The sequence below is a fragment of the Bos indicus genome, chromosome 8 (genome assembly GCF_029378745.1).
Source record: "Bos indicus isolate NIAB-ARS_2022 breed Sahiwal x Tharparkar chromosome 8, NIAB-ARS_B.indTharparkar_mat_pri_1.0, whole genome shotgun sequence".
NCBI classification, from domain to species: Eukaryota; Metazoa; Chordata; class Mammalia; order Artiodactyla; family Bovidae; genus Bos; species Bos indicus.
In genome coordinates this window covers 65,316,548-65,331,798 of record NC_091767.1, presented here as the reverse complement: position 1 = coordinate 65,331,798, position 15,251 = coordinate 65,316,548, and the positions used below count along the sequence as shown (strand labels likewise).

The following is a 15,251-nucleotide window of genomic DNA, read 5'->3' as shown; positions in this document are numbered from 1 at the left end:
GAAAAAGGCAAATCCCACCAACACATGCCACTCACTGGTGCTTAGCAACCATTCACCAACCTATCTACCCTTTCACAAACCGTCCCATCCACTCATCTTTTGTCTATCATTAACCTTGCTTTCCATCCACTTGTTCCTGCATCCATCTACCTATCTTTCCTCATGTCCCGTTCGCTCACTCATCCTTCCATCCATTTGCCTATACACTCATCTTTTGTTACATCTCTCCATTTCTCCCTTCCATCAATAGACTGCTCACTCCATCTCTCTGCCCACCATCCTTTCACCCACCTTCCCAATCATCTTCCCTTCCACCCATTCAACCTCCCACTTTCCCCATCCACCCTCTCATCCACTCACTCACTTATTCATCATTCAATTTACTCATTTATTCCTGTATCCTCATGTTAAGTATCTTTTAACTAATGATACAGGGAAATATTTTTAGTTGGTACAGACAGAGTAAATGAAGTAAATAAGTAGCGTTATTTTAGATCTAAGAAGTGGTGTCAAGGATAACAACAGGGAGATGTGATATTAGGGGTGGCCTGTTTTAGCTCATGTGATCAAGTAAAACTCCTCAGAGGAGCAGCTGAGTTGCATATGTAAAGAAACGACTCATGACAAGGTTAGTCAGGAGAGTAAATGCGTCCAGGGAGACAGCCAAGGTGCAGACCTGAGGTGGGAATGGCTTTGTCATCGTCAAGGCAGGAAGGAGGCCTGCTGGCTGGGGTGGGGTGGGTGAGGGATGCAGTGGGAGATGAGAGAGAGGAGGGGGCCTGAGAGCCAAGGCAGGGAGTTGCAGCATTATTTTAAGAAGAAATGAGAAGGCACTGGGGGTGATGAGCAGGGAACTGGCATGACTCCTGCTCTAAAGCAAACACTCAGACACCTACATGGAGGGTAACAGAGCACACAGGGTGGGAGCTGAGACCAGTCTTGAGGTCAGGGAAGAAGGACCCGGGGGCAGCAGTGGGATACCTACCAGGCGCCAGGCCCTGCCAGGGGCACGGACTGGGATATTGAAACAAGAAAGACAGGGTCCCTGACCTCAGGAGGAACCAGTCTGTGTGTGTGTGTGTGTGTGTGTGTATGCATGTGCTGTATGTGCGTCTGTGTGTATGTGTCTCTGTATTGTGCCTGTGTGTGTGTGAATTGTGGTATACATGTGTTGTGTGTGTGTCTGTGTGTGTGAGTTGTGGTACATATGTGTTGTGTGTGTGTCTGTGTATTGTGTGTGTGTGTGTGGTGTGAGAATGCTGCGGACCTGGTTGTATCTCCTATGATATGATTAGGACGCGTTAGTGACATACTGATAGGCAAGGACCAGAGATGCTGGAGCATCCCACCCCATGAAGACAGCATCAGTTCAAAATCCTTGTAGTACCTCCGTAGAGAAACACCATATCAAATTATGACTCAACTAAATAATTACAAATAAGTACTCTTTCCCTCCCTAATTATGCATCATAAGCATTTCACCAAATTATTAAAGTTTTTCTTTAATACAAACTCTTGCTCATAAGTTTTTGCCTACATCTCTCCACTTTCAAATTTAAAAAATACAATTTTTTTCCTGTGTCATTCAGTTCACCTAATCAGCCTGCAAAGTAGATGACTGAACTGGGTTGGGAGAAGAGCGAAGCGAGGTTTGGAATTGATCAGGCAGCCTCAGAGGTCAGAGGTCATACTTGCGTTTTCTTACCACTTTTCCCAAGCGCCTCCAATGGCACTGGGCAATCAGAGAGTTTGTCAATGACTTGGACAGAGTCAGGCCCCAACCTTGATCTTTGAGTTGGATCAAGTCATTCAGATCTATGGTTGATTTAAACCTTGAAATCAAGAACCAGAAAGACTTCAAGAACTCAGATTCTTGATTCCAAAGTCAAAGATTCCCAGACTTCACAGCTTTACACTTAGGGAACACCAAAGCTTTAGAATCACACACTTTCAGAACTAGAACTAGAATGGTCCAGTTCTCTGGAAATGAAGCATAGTGGGCCAAGGGGACCTTTGCCTGGGGACCCCTCAGGTGGAGACACACCTCCCTTCTTTGTTCTTCTGTCCTTCTCCCCTTCCTCCTCCTCCCGATTCTCACCCCCCCCAACTCCCCCACATCCCCTCACTTTCCTCCTTGAGATCCCCCAGCCAGGTATCCAGCAGGATGAGTTACTGGGGAGCTTCATGGCAGGGACCGGGAGGCAGGCAGGGATGATGTAGGAGGTGAAATTCACAGGAAAGAGCAGCTGCAATATGGTGATGCCACTCCCAAAGGGATGTAACTTCTCTGAGTCTAGGTGTGTGATAATCTGGCTCACAGACACCTCCCGGGTGTGCTGGGTGTGCTGGTACAGCTGGGTGCTTCCTAACAGACCCCGTAGTTCCACGGGGCTTTGGATTTCCTGGAGAAGGAAAGGCGCACTGTCACCATCATCTTTAAGTGGGGACAAGCTCTTTCCCTGCATCCTCATCTAATTGGCTATACCCCTCTGGACCCCTCTGCTCCACGTGATGCCAGACAGCTTCTGTCTCTCCATTTCTAATGCTCAGGAGGCCTTCTTTCTTGAGGCTAATTGGTATCCTACTTATAGTTTGGAACATATGGCTCCGTCACACCCTAGAATTGGAGAAGCACTCAATCCTTGTTCTGGAAAGCTCCTCTTTGGGGTCATCAAATGACCTTTTGATTGTACACAGCAGGCATTCTGGCTCAGTCCCAGCTCTAACTTTACCCTTCCTGAGACTCCCTACAACCCACCTTCTGGCCCCACATTCTTCCTGACCATCCCTTTTTCAACACCTACCTGCCCAAAACCTGATTCTCCACTGAGTTACAAGGACTTGCTAAAGATTCGTTAAATAAATGAGCAAATGAAGGCAGGAAACAGAACCTTGCCTTGATCCCCCAACACAGGTGCTGAATCTTCCCCTCTCCCTCACTGTCTTCACAGCTCATCTATTTGGAGACCCTCTCTCATGTTCCCCTCACCCAACCCTTCCCCTCCAGCAAGCCCTCCCTGGTCCCCCACCCCATCTACTCTGCCCTTCTCATCCAGGCTGGGCTTTCTTTTCTGACAGGATGGAGACATGGTGAGGGGGGACTTGCCACTCCTGATGCCACCGAGGCCTTGCACGGAACATGGCACAGAGTGGGTGCCGATAGACTCTGAGCCCTCAAAGCTCCAGTGCCTGGACCTGGGCTTGATGCATGAATTCCCTGGGACCCCTCCTCATCCGTTAGAAGCCAGTCACTGAGCCAGCCCCTCTTGGCTAGCTGAATTAGACTCCTGAGCACCCCTGTCACTCTCCCAGGGAGCACACCGCCCCCTCAGGCAGCCTGGCACCAAGGATCCCTGCATGCACGCCAGTGACCATGACTCTTCCTGGGCACACAGTTTCGCAGGAGTAATAGGAAGAATCATTCAGCTGCTGGTCACACATGTGGTCCCAGGCCCCTGCCTAGAGTCTGACACCTGGAAATAAGGGGGCACTGAGAAGAAGCTGTGATCTGAGATGGGTCCACACCAAATGGCAGCGAGGACAGACACTGCCGCTCTCCTGAGGCACACCTGTGTTGGGGAACGGACACAGGGGCCGAGGGCAGAGCATGAGGAGGATCTGGGCAGGTGAGCGGGGAGGACAGTCCAGGTGGAGGGTACACAGGCCAAAGGCAGGAACGACATGCCTCTGAAGGCCACAGACTGCCCAGAGGAAAGCCCAGAGGAGCTAGCTAACGTGGGACACCATCCCCCTTTTCTCGTCTTCCCCTGCATCCCCGTCCCTGCCAGAGCCTGTGCTGGCAGCCTAGGAAGGAGACTCACTTGAGAAAGTAGTGGGCAGTGGAAAGGAGTCAGCTGGAGTTAATGAGAACAGCTCCACAGACGTGCGAGCCCTGGGACTGCAGGCGGGTCTGCTGCAGACACTGGCCAGCCTCCACGTCCCGGCCACCATAGATCCTCCCCATCACCTTGGATTTCCTGCCCACTGTGGAGACTCCCCTGCCGCCTATAATAGAGACACTGGTTGTACCCCAAATGTTGAATAGGAAGGGCTCCCTGTTTCACATATGGGAAAATCAAGGCCTGGCCTCCAGCAGCCTAGCCAAAATGACAGGGCTACCTGGACTCTGCCTTCACTGGCTGCCACTGAGGACTGGAGAGCAGAGCACAACACATCAAGCCCTGTGAGGATGAGGACCCAGGGGTCTGGGGGGGACCAGCTCCCAGGAACATCTCCAGGCAGATGGACATCCTTGATCAAGGCTGCCAAGTGTTGGGCATGACACAGACCTCACTTCCCTCCCCTAGCACGCCTCAATGCCTTATCTTGCACATCAAAGAACTAAAGGTCTCAGAAGTTGCCAACATTACTTTCTCAAGATCATGGCTTCTAAGGGCCTGTGCTCCTCCACTTTACCCCATGTCTTAGGGAGGGAGATTTGCAGGCAGAAGTCTGTGGTGTGTGTGATCTGGGGCAAGTCACTCCCCTCTCTGACTCTGCAGGAGTCTCCATTTCTAAAGGAAGAAGGAGTGGGCTCATGAGGACAGCCCTGGTTCTAGGACTCATATCCGGGAGGGCAGGAGTGTGCCCAGGCCCCCTAAGGCTGGGCATCCTGGTCCAGGGCCTGGGCTCCCAGGGCCTCAGTGAGGGGAATGACACCCCTGCTCCCTGGACTCAGGCCCATTCACCCAGTAGTCCTAGAACTTTCCTCCACCCAGCCTCCAACCTCCAGGCCAGACCCTGCTAGTCCCCTCTCCCACACCCCACAAAGGGATTGGGTCTCTTCCCACCCAGAGGCCTCACAGTGGAGGGCCTGACCCACCTGTGTGGAGGGGATCTCTGGGCTGCCTGGTTGGAGGGAAGGGCAGAGAAATGATGAGACTTAGTGACTCACCAGGCCCTGGTCACAGCCGGCCACCCCCAGGCCCTGTAGACTAGGGGATCTTGGCCCGAATGGAGGCCCCAATGCACCTGTAACTCCCGGAGCCAACCGCTGTGCTTGCCAAGTCAGAGCGCCGCCCCTCAATGCTCCCCCATGGCCTGCAGTCCAGCCGGGGGTGGCTTTGGCTGGGGAACCTCGCAGCTCCAGGGTGGCCACATTCAGCAGCAGCAGCCAGAGAAGAGCAGCGGGCTGGCCTAGGCGTTGGGGGATCCCTGCCTCCCTGTCCATTGCCAGGGTTACTGACCCCAGCCTGACCTCACCCTGCTCTGGCCCCACCCCAGACTAACCCCATTCCCACCCTGATCTTCTTAATAACTTTTTAAACAACTCTACTTCTATAAAATTTATATACCATGATGTTCACTTATTACAAAGGACAATTCAATGATTTTCAGTAAGTTAAAAAAATTTTTATATTTAAATAAACCTTTTATTTTAGAATAATTTTAGGTTTATGAAAAAGCTGCAAAGATAATACAAAGACTTCCAATATCCCCTCACCCCGTTTCTCCTAATGTTAAGATCTTGTATTACTACAGTACATTTATCACAACTAGTGAGCCAATATTGATACATAGTTGTTAACCTTAGTCTACTCTTTTTTCTTCAGTTTTTTAAGTTTGAGGTGCATAGCATAGTGATTTGCCTTACATGCGTCATGAAATGGTCATCACAATAAATTTAATGAAGCCACATAGGTACAAAATGAAAGAAATTGGAAAAAAATGTATTTCCTGGTGATTAGAACCCAGGATTTACTCTATCAACTTTCATGTATAACATAGAGCTGTATTAATTATATTTATCATGCTGTATATTGCATTCCTAGTACTTATGTATCTTAAAACTGGGAATTTTACTTTTCCTAGTACTTATTTAATTTATAACTGGGAATTTGTATCTTTGACTGTGGGAGCTTCCCTGGTGGCTCAGAGGTTAAAGCATCTGCCTGGAATGCGGAAGACCTGGGCCCGATCCCTGGGTCGGGAAGATCCCCTGGAGAAAGAAATGGCAACCCACTCCAGTACTCTTGCCTGGAGAATCCCATGGAGGGAGGAGCCTGGTAGACTATAGTCCATGGGGTCTCAAAGAGTCTGACAAGACTGAGCGACTTCACTTTCGCTTTCATCCAATTCTTACTTCCGTATTCCTGGCCTCGTGTAACCACAAGTTTAATATCTCTCTTTTTATGAATTTGTTTTTGAAGTATAATTGACCTACGATGCTGTGTTAGTTCCTGTTACACAACATAGTGATTGGATATTTCCTCACATTTCAAAATGATAAGTTAGTTACGATACATCACCGTACAAAGACATTACATAGTTATTGACTGTATTCCCCACACTGGACATTTCTTACCCGTTTCATACTCATTTATTTTGCAACTACATGGATACTATTTATCTATTTCTTCTTTTTGACTGTGTGGGTCTCTGTTGCTCCACGAGGGATTTGTCTAGCAGTGGAGAGCAGGGGGTACTCTCTGCTGTGATGTGGCGCTTCTCATACGGTGGCTTCTCTTGGGGAGCTCTTTTTCTAGGGCGCAGAGGCTTTAGCAATTGAGGCGCATGGGCTTAGTTGCCCCTCAGCATGTGTTATCCTCCTGGACTAGGAATTGAACACGTGTCCCCTGCACTGGCAGGCGGATTCTTAATCACTGGACCACCATGGAACTCTCACAGCTGGAACTTCAATCTCCCTCAGCTTTTGCTTTCTTCCCCCTCAATCCTCTTTCTTCTGGTAACCACTCATTTTTTCTCTGTCTATAACTCTGCTTATGTTTTATGTTTGTTCATTTATTTTTTAGATTTCACAAGTGTCATCATACAATGCTTGTCTTTGTCTGACTTATTTCACTTTAGCATAATACTCTCTGGGCTTCCCAGGTGGCGCTAGTGGTAAAGAGCCCGCCTTTCTATGCAGGAGACTTAAGAAACAGAAGTTCCATCTCTGGCTTGGGAAGATTCCTTGGAGAAACAGAAGATTCCTTGGGTTGCATGGCAACCCACTTCAGTATTCAAGCCTGGAGAATTCCATGGACAGAGGAGACTGGAGGGCTACAGTCCTCAGATCGCAAAGAGTCAGACTTGACTGAAGCAACTTAGCACAGAACAGAGCACATAATGTTTTCTAGGTCCATGCCTGTTGTCACAAATGGTAAGATTTCATTCTTTATCAAATATATGATTTGCAGTATTTTCTCCAAGGCTGTGGTTTGTCTTTTAACAGTGGCTTTTGAAGAGCGAAAGTTTTTAATTTAATGAAGTCTAATTTACTAATTTTTTCTTATATAACTCATACTTTTGATGTTATATCTAAGAGCTCATGTAGATTTTCTCCTATGTTTCTCTGAGAAATTTTAAAGGTTGTTTCTTACATTTGAAGCCATGATCAAGTTTAAGTTCATTTTTGCCTAGTGTGGTATAATAAGTTTCTGTTTCTTAGTTTTTGGTCTTTCTTGTGGCTATCCATTTGTACCAGTACCTTTTCTTAGTTAGAAAGGAAGATTAGTATTTCTCATATTGAACTGTTTTAGGACATTTGTTGAAAATCAATTCATAATAAAAAGGAAGGTTCTATTCCTGGACTCTCAATTCTGTGCCATTGAATTGTATTCCTTTCCCATGCCCGATCCACTGTCTAGATTAGTATGTTATGGTAAAATTTGAAATCAGGTAATAAAAGTTCTCCAGCTTTATTCTACTGCCAAATTGTTTAGGCTGTTTTGAATTCTTCACATTTCCCTCTGAATTTTAGGTCAGCTGTCAAATTCCACTCAAAAAAAGCCTGCTAGAATTTTCATTGGGACTGCATTGAATTTATAGACCAATTGGAAGAGAATTGCTTACTTGATAATATGAAATTTCCTGATCCATGAACAAGAACTATTTCTCTCTTTGGATAGATCTTTAATTTCTGTCAGCAATATTTTGTAGTTTTTAATGTACAGATCTTATACTTCTTTATTATGTTTATTGCTAGGTATTTTATCATTTTCCATGCTATTCTGAATGAAATTATTTTAATTCCCTTTTCATATTTTGTACCTAATATGTAGGAACACAATTTATTTTTATAAGAAATATTGCTTCCTATGAACTTTCTAAACTTTTTTTATCCTAGTCTGCTTCATCTTGTTTTACTTTGCTTTGGTGGGTTCATTGGGGTTTTCTAACACATGCAATCATGTCTTCTGCAATGAAAGTTCTAACTTTTCCACTTAAAGTTGGATTCCTTTAGTTTCTTATTTCCCTCCTATCTTCTTTTCTCTTTCTTTTTCCATTCCTCCTTCTTTCCTCTCTTTCTCTCTCTCTCCCTTTCTTTCCTGCACTTTATAGAGTTGACATTGATAAGGATCCTGTTTTTAAAATATGGTCTATCAATTTTTGTCTTTAATTTTGAGTATTGAATCTGTTCAGATTAATGTGATGATTAATACGGTTGGAATCACATTATCCAGTTTGCAATTTGTTTTCTGTATGTCTCTTATCTTTCCTCCACTTTTGAGACAGACTGGGACATGGGGCCCTTTGCTGAAGTGCTGCAGCGGATTCCCATATACTGGTGTACACATGGGTGAGTCCCACCTGTGGGTTAGAGTCCCACAGTCGACATACAACTGGCTGGTTTCCAGGCTTGATCACCCCAGTGGGCAGTGCACAGGGTGCTCCCTCCTTAACTGGCCCTTTCTGGAAGCACACAGGTTGGTGCCTGAATAGACGCCCACAGGGGGCGGTTGAAACTGCAATCTCTTTCTGTCCCTTTCTTTTTTCAGTCTTTTCTGTCCCTCCTCCCTTTACCTCCCGCTTAGTCCTATACCTGCACTCCCATCCCCTTAATCCTGAATATTTCTTGTGTCTTTAAGTTTCTGTTATTGAGGTTTGTCTGTCCAACTGCTCCTGCAAGTTTCTGCTGACTTTGGGCATGGCTGCCGGGGACCAGCCCCGGCTGATCCAGGGAATTTGAAGCGGGGACGGCGTCGGCAAGGATCAGGAAACAACTGCTTAATTAAACGTTAATTAAGGATATAAAGAGTAATAGAATAAGGATAGCTCAGTAGGAAAATTCAGTGAAGAAAAGAGGCTGAAATAAGGATAGCTCAGTGAGGAAGTTCAGTGGAGAAAAGAGGCTGAATAATTCAGCCAGAAGGTAAGAGAAAGAGTGACATGGTGAGACCAAGTTTTGGTGAACAAGGCCCGCACTTTATTTTCCAAAGTAGTTTTTATACCTTAAGTTATGCATAGAGGATAATGGGGGAAGGGGTAGAGTCATGCAGCAAGCCAGGCTTTCTTTCTGCAAACTTATCACATGCAAAAGCTTAGGTGATTTGCGTCATCTTCTGGCCCGGAGGCCTGTTAACATTTTAAGACCCTTTCTTCAGAAAACTTATTTTTCTCTAAAGGTGATAAGTCAAGCGCCACCCTCCAAAAGCATTAGATAAAGTTGCATTCCTACAGAGCAAAGGTGTGGTGGGCTATAACAAGAAAAAGAATTAACTCAAGGGTCCCAGGTTACAAACATTAAAGCTACTATTTACACCAATTATATTAATCAATACACTGCCAGGGACACAGTAGGTAAGGGATATGGAGACTTAGCAGCAAACATTGGCCCAACAAGTGAAAATCCCTTCACCAATACAATTTCTAATCAATCTTTTAACTGCTCAAAGGAATCTGTATTTAGACAGTTTAGAACATCTCCTGCCTCTCACAGTTTGGAGGCTCTGAGCAATCACATGTGGCCGGAAAAACCTATTCAGGCAGGCTAGAGGACTTCCAAGGGTGTTTGTAGGTTGAAACACTGTCACACCCAGGAATTATTAACTGGAGCTGTAAGCTAACTCTTTTTTCAGAGAGGTAGTGGGGGACAGCCCCCCGTAAAGTCAGAGGTGTAGGTGAAAGCACAAAGCAGAAAGTAGGCAGACTCTGGTTTTGGGAGTAGATGGGCGACTCCTGAGGCTCAATCCTGCCTTTGCGTATGCCGAGCCTCCTTCCTCATGACCTTTGCCATGGGCGGAGTTCCTCACGCTGGCTCCTGGCAGTGATAGAATTCCAGTTGAGCTATTCCAGATCCTGAAAGATGATGCTGTGGAAAGTGCTGCACTCAATATGCAATATACAATATGCACTCAATATGCAATATGCCGGCTCCCGGCACATGGCGGAACACCTATGCCTTGAAATACAAATACAATCCACATTGTCTGAAACTCCAGCCTTGGGCTATTTTCCTGTGTGCTTTCCAGCCCTTTGCAACCCTTTGGAATGTAGCCTGCCAGGCTCCTCTGTCTGTGGGGTTTTCCAGGCAAGAATACTGGAGTGGGTTGCTTTCTCCTTCTTCAGGAGATCTTCCCAACCCATAGATCGAACTCCTGTCTCCTGTGTCTCCTGCATTGCAGGCAGATTCTTTACCCACTGAGCCAACTTAGTGGGAGTTTAAAGAACAAAAAAAGAAGAGAGGAGCCTGTATCTCTCTCCTCTGATTTGTAGTGTACTATTCTGCCGCCAGGTTTCCCTGTTCATGAGATTCTCCAGGCAAGAATACTGTAGTGGGTTTCCATTTCCTACTCCAGGTAATCTTCCTGACCCAGGGATTGAACCTGCGGCCCTTATGTCTCCTGCATTGGCACACGGGTTCTTTACCACTAGCACCACCTGGGAAGCGTATTTGGCCAGGACTCTCTCAGGAAATACCTGATCCATCTGTAGTCCCCCAGACTGAGGGGGAAATAAAAGGCCTTTTAGAATTCAGCAGGAAAACTATGAGATCTCTGGTGTTGTAAAAATTAACTCGTCTAGCTTAAGTTTGTGGGTTTAATCAATGCACACTCCTCTGTATTATCAATAATAAGTATAATACTTTTATTGTACCTAGAGTTACTGGAAGTCAATAAGTACATATTGTTTCTATTGTAAAATCTGCCATTGAGGAAAATAACCTGAAATGATCAAACTTCTAAGTAAATATGACTGGGATAAGAGTTTTTAGTAAATTCTCTGGGAATAATTGGGCTTCCCTGGTGGCTCAGATGGTAAAGAATCCTCCTGCAAGGCAGGAGACCTGGATTCCATCCCTGGGTCAGAAAGATCCTCTGGAGAAGGGAATGGCTACCCATTCCAGTATTCTTGTGTGGAGAATCCCATGGACAGAGGAGTCTGGCTGGCTATAGTTCATGGGGCTGCAAAGAATTGGACACAAACGAGTGACTAACACATTCACACTTTTACGGGAATGATTATGTTTTGGAAATGTCCATCTAGAATAGTTCCTCCTAATTTTGGTAACTTGAAACTAAATTAAGTTAAAGGATGGTAATTTACTGAGCATCCAGAAAATTTTAAATGAAATGAAATATTGGAACTTTAATTGCTTAACAGGTCTAAATTTACCTATTCTTTCTCTCTTGTGAGAGAGAAACTAAAGATGTTTGGCTTTATTAGTCACATGTCTTGCAGCACATCAAGGAAAGAAATTGTGCTTTGGAAAGATGTGTTTCTAGAAGTTATGGGATATTCCAGTTAGGGAATGTGAATGTAAAATGCAGTTCATGGTAGCTTAAGAAAAATAGTATGTATGTGTTCAGAAAAGAAGGTATGAGGAATGGAAATATACTTTGCTATTAATAAAAGGAAAGAGGTGATTTTGTCCTAGAGCTGGTTAGCTCTACATGGATAAAAGAAGGTACAAAATATGGCTACAGAAAATTGCAGAGGATTTCTGGGAAAGGAACATTGAGAAAAGAATTTTGTATGAGGTTGGGACTGTCTAAGCTTGGATTAAATTTAAGTAGATAGATGGATTATTATCAAGAGTAGGCTGATATGAGACTGGATTTGGTTTCTTTCATAAGAGAATGAAATTTTCCTGAAACGCTGTTTTTGATAACAGATTGTGAGTTTCTGTGATGTTAAGTGATCTGTACTTACTTTTGAATTTTTGTTAGCTCAAGGAATAATTGTTTCACAGCAACCTATGATTCTCTCTGACTGGGTATTTTAAAACTTTTTGAAATTTTGAAAGATTCCCCAAATATCAAATTCTGGCTGAAATTCTTTTGACTTCCAGTAAACTTTGGACTTCCAGTAAACTTTGGAATGCTTCAAGGGGCCCGTGGCGCATCCAAAAGAGAGATCCTAAACTCATTGTGCTCGTTTAGTATCAGTTACAAGGGAAACCTTGTCCAAACTCCCTGTTGCCTGTGTCAGATGGAGTCACCAGGCTCTCCCCAGTGTTACTGTAGCTGCCAAATAGGGGAAAGGGTTTTGGGTTCTTCTGCTGTTTATTCTTTCACTACCTAAAAAGAAAACCCCTGTGGGAATAATTGCACCTCTAGGCTCTCAAGTCGTGTCGCCCATGGCATTTTTCATTGCATTCAACTCCCGGTTCCTTCATGAGCGCTTCTGTCCGCCTCTGGGACTCCCTTCTCTCCAGGCTTTGGCAGCCCTTACCATGCCACAGAATACCTATCGTGCTGGTCGCTTCCAGGCAGCCCACATCCTAGGCTTGACAGATGCTCGCACTCCAGGAATACCACCCCCAGCGTAAGAAAACATATTATAGGGCAAAAGCCTCCAGGTGAATGTCTCCAGGACATGGAACTACATTTCTGGGAGCGCTCTTTTTGGATTGCAGGTTATTCAACATGTGAGATGTAAGCCAGAAGAGAAACCTCTGGAGTATAACTTTAAAACCTTAAGATTTTTCAAAATAGACAGACTGAAAAGGAAAAACTTAAAACTTTACTGTAACATGGGCTGGGCCTTATATAAGTTGGAAAGTGGAGAAAACATTGCCTGAAAATGGCCTGAAAATGGCTCTCTAAATTATAATACCATCTTGCAATTAGTTCTTTACTGTTGCAACATGGAAAAATGGATTGAGGTTCCCTATGTTCAAGGCTTCATGGTCCTGGGAATTCCCTGGTGGTCCAGTGGTCAGGACTCCAAGCTCTCACTGCTGAGGGGCCAGGTTTGATACCTCGTTGGGAAACTAAAATCCCACAAGTCGCTTTGGCAAACAAAAAGGGGGAAAAAAGGCTTCATGGTCCTTTACCAAAACCCTACTCTATCTTGCTCCTGTAATCAAAAACCTAGGGAATCAGTAAACACTTCTGATGTTTTAGATGATCCCCTTCCAACCTTCCCCAACACTCAGGTGAGAAAAACCAAGCCCCACCTGCTTCCCAGAACCACCTACTTCTCTGGGGCCCTCTGACTACCCCCAAACTCTGCTTCCTTATGTTCCTTTATATCCTCCGTTACCTCCGGAGAGAAAGACTAGTCCCTCTGGGGTAATCTGTAGTGGAACTTCCTGTCCCCCAGGCTCAGGTTCAAAGTTAGCCCCTACCTCTGCCCCAACAAGGCCTTCACCCACTTCGGGAAGTGGCCTAGGGAACAGAGAGACTCCTAGAGTGCATGTCCGTGTGGGTCTGTCAGAGGTCTCTCTATGGGATCAGTGTGGGTGTTTTAGAGATCTGTAAGCAGGATCAGTCGGAGAAGGCAATGGCACCCCACTCCAGTACTGTTGCCTGGAAAATCCCATGGATGGAGGAGCCTGCTGGGCTGCAGTCCATGGGGTTGCTAAGAGTCGAACACGACTGAGCAACTTCACTTTCACTTTTCACTTTCATACATTGGAGAAGGAAATAGCCACCCACTCTAGTGTTCTTGCCTGGAGAATCCCAGGGACGGGGGAGGCTGGTGGGCTGCCGTCTCTGGGGTCGCACAGAGTCGGACACGACTGAAGCGACTTAGCAGCAGCAGCAGCAGCAAGCAGGATCAGTATGAATCTGTGGTTGACTCCTGTACGGGATCAGTGTGGATTTGTGGAAGATTCCCATGTGAGGGTAGTGGAGTCCCTGTGTGGGCTCAGTGTGGGTCTGTGCAAGGGTTCCTGTGCAGGGTCGCTGTGAGTCTGTGGGAGATCCCTGTGTGGAGTTAGTGTGGGTCAGTGGGAGGCCCTGTCTGGGGTGAGTGTGGGTCTCTGGGAGGGCCCTGTGCAAGGTCAGTGTGGGTGTGTGGGAGGTTTATCTTTGGGGACACTGTGGGTCTGTCAAAGGTCCCTCTCTGGGGTCAGTGTGGATCTGTCTAGGTCTCTGTGTGGGGTTACTGGGGGCCCTGTGCTGAATCAGTGTGGGTATGTGGGAGGTCCCTGTCTTGGGTCAGTGTGGGTCTGACCCACTCTTTGTGGGGGGCCCTCCATTGCTGTCCTTTCTGCACCTCACAGCAGGAGAAGGGCAAGGGACTCTCCAAGTCTGGTTTCTTGCTGTTTTGTGAGGGTCCCTTCTGTGTCATTTCTCCAGACAGGCACCTTAGTTCCAGCTCCCCTGACTCAGTGCTCACCTCTTGGCTCCTCCGAGAGGGCCTGGCAGCAAGCAGGCTCAGGATCACGCTCTGTGCTCCCCTCTGTGAGCTCTGGAGGCCACTCGATGGCCTAGGTCACAGCCCTTCCACTCAGACCCTGGCTGAGCCTCCATGCCCTCCATGGAGGATACGGTGCAGAGGCAGGACTAGTCTCCAGGGAGAAAACACAGCACAAGCAGGCCTGTGTCCTCTGCCCCCACAGCCCCGGGCCTGGTCCCACATTTAGGGGTACTGACAGGCATGGTGGCGGGGCCATTCCTGCTGGCTCCTGGATCTGGGACCCTCCAAGAGCAGATCTCTCCACCATGGGAGTGACTGTGACATACAGCCCCAGTTCTTTTACAAGATTGCTCCTGTCTCCCCACTTTCCTGTGTGGACGGGCCCCGGGGAGGAAAGCTGATGGCACCCTTTTCCTCGACAGGTGACTTCCCACCCGCTCAGTGACACATCCTGTCTGCTGGTCTCTTCCCTCTCGGGGTTCTGGGATGAGTGAGGCTGAGAACAGGTGAGACTTGCTATGACCCCTGAACAGTCCCTGGGCCTGTTGAGTCCCCCACCTGTCCCCTGGGAGCCTCCTTGGGCCACACGTGTAGGTAGAAATCACAGACCATGAGTCTGTCCTGGGCTCCCCGTCCTGTGAAATCTGATTATTTACATTGTGGAGAAGTGAAGCTCCCCTTCTTGGAGGCTCCATTGCCTCTGGTAGCCTGGCCTTCTTTGGAGGAGCTCCAGATGTTCTCCCTCTGTCTGGGCTCTGGGACCTGTAGAGGAAAATTCTGGGGTGGGGCCACCAGGAGCCATGGGGCCCCTAACTTCTTTCCTCTGGGCCTATAGATGGCGGTTGGACACCACAGGCTTTTGGTCACTGCACCATCTATGGAAGCCTCTGCCCCCTGCCTCCTTCCCCGCATCCCACCCTAGGGGCACAGCGTCCTCCCCT

At 46.8% G+C, this 15,251-nt stretch overlaps 2 long non-coding RNA genes across 3 annotated transcripts in view; one reads left to right on the top strand and one right to left on the bottom strand.

Moving 5' to 3' along the window:
• Window positions 1-2,138: 2,138 nt before the first annotated feature.
• The window catches only part of LOC109562528 (uncharacterized), a 21,125-nt gene continuing 8,012 nt past the window's right edge, over window positions 2,139-15,251 (bottom strand). Inside the window, exons 3-5 of the long non-coding RNA XR_011568120.1 lie at window positions 14,967-15,072; window positions 3,822-4,005; window positions 2,139-2,402 (exon numbers count right to left, since the gene is read on the bottom strand). This is a non-coding gene — a long non-coding RNA (uncharacterized lncRNA). The remainder of the gene's footprint in view (window positions 2,403-3,821; window positions 4,006-14,966; window positions 15,073-15,251) is intronic.
• LOC139184580 (uncharacterized) overlaps window positions 6,565-15,251 on the top strand; it is a 25,647-nt gene continuing 16,960 nt past the window's right edge. The window contains exons 1-2 of one of the 2 annotated variants that reach the window (XR_011568118.1): window positions 6,565-7,102; window positions 14,733-14,816. This is a non-coding gene — a long non-coding RNA (uncharacterized lncRNA). The remainder of the gene's footprint in view (window positions 7,103-14,732; window positions 14,817-15,251) is intronic. The other variant, XR_011568119.1, reaches the window with a different exon arrangement.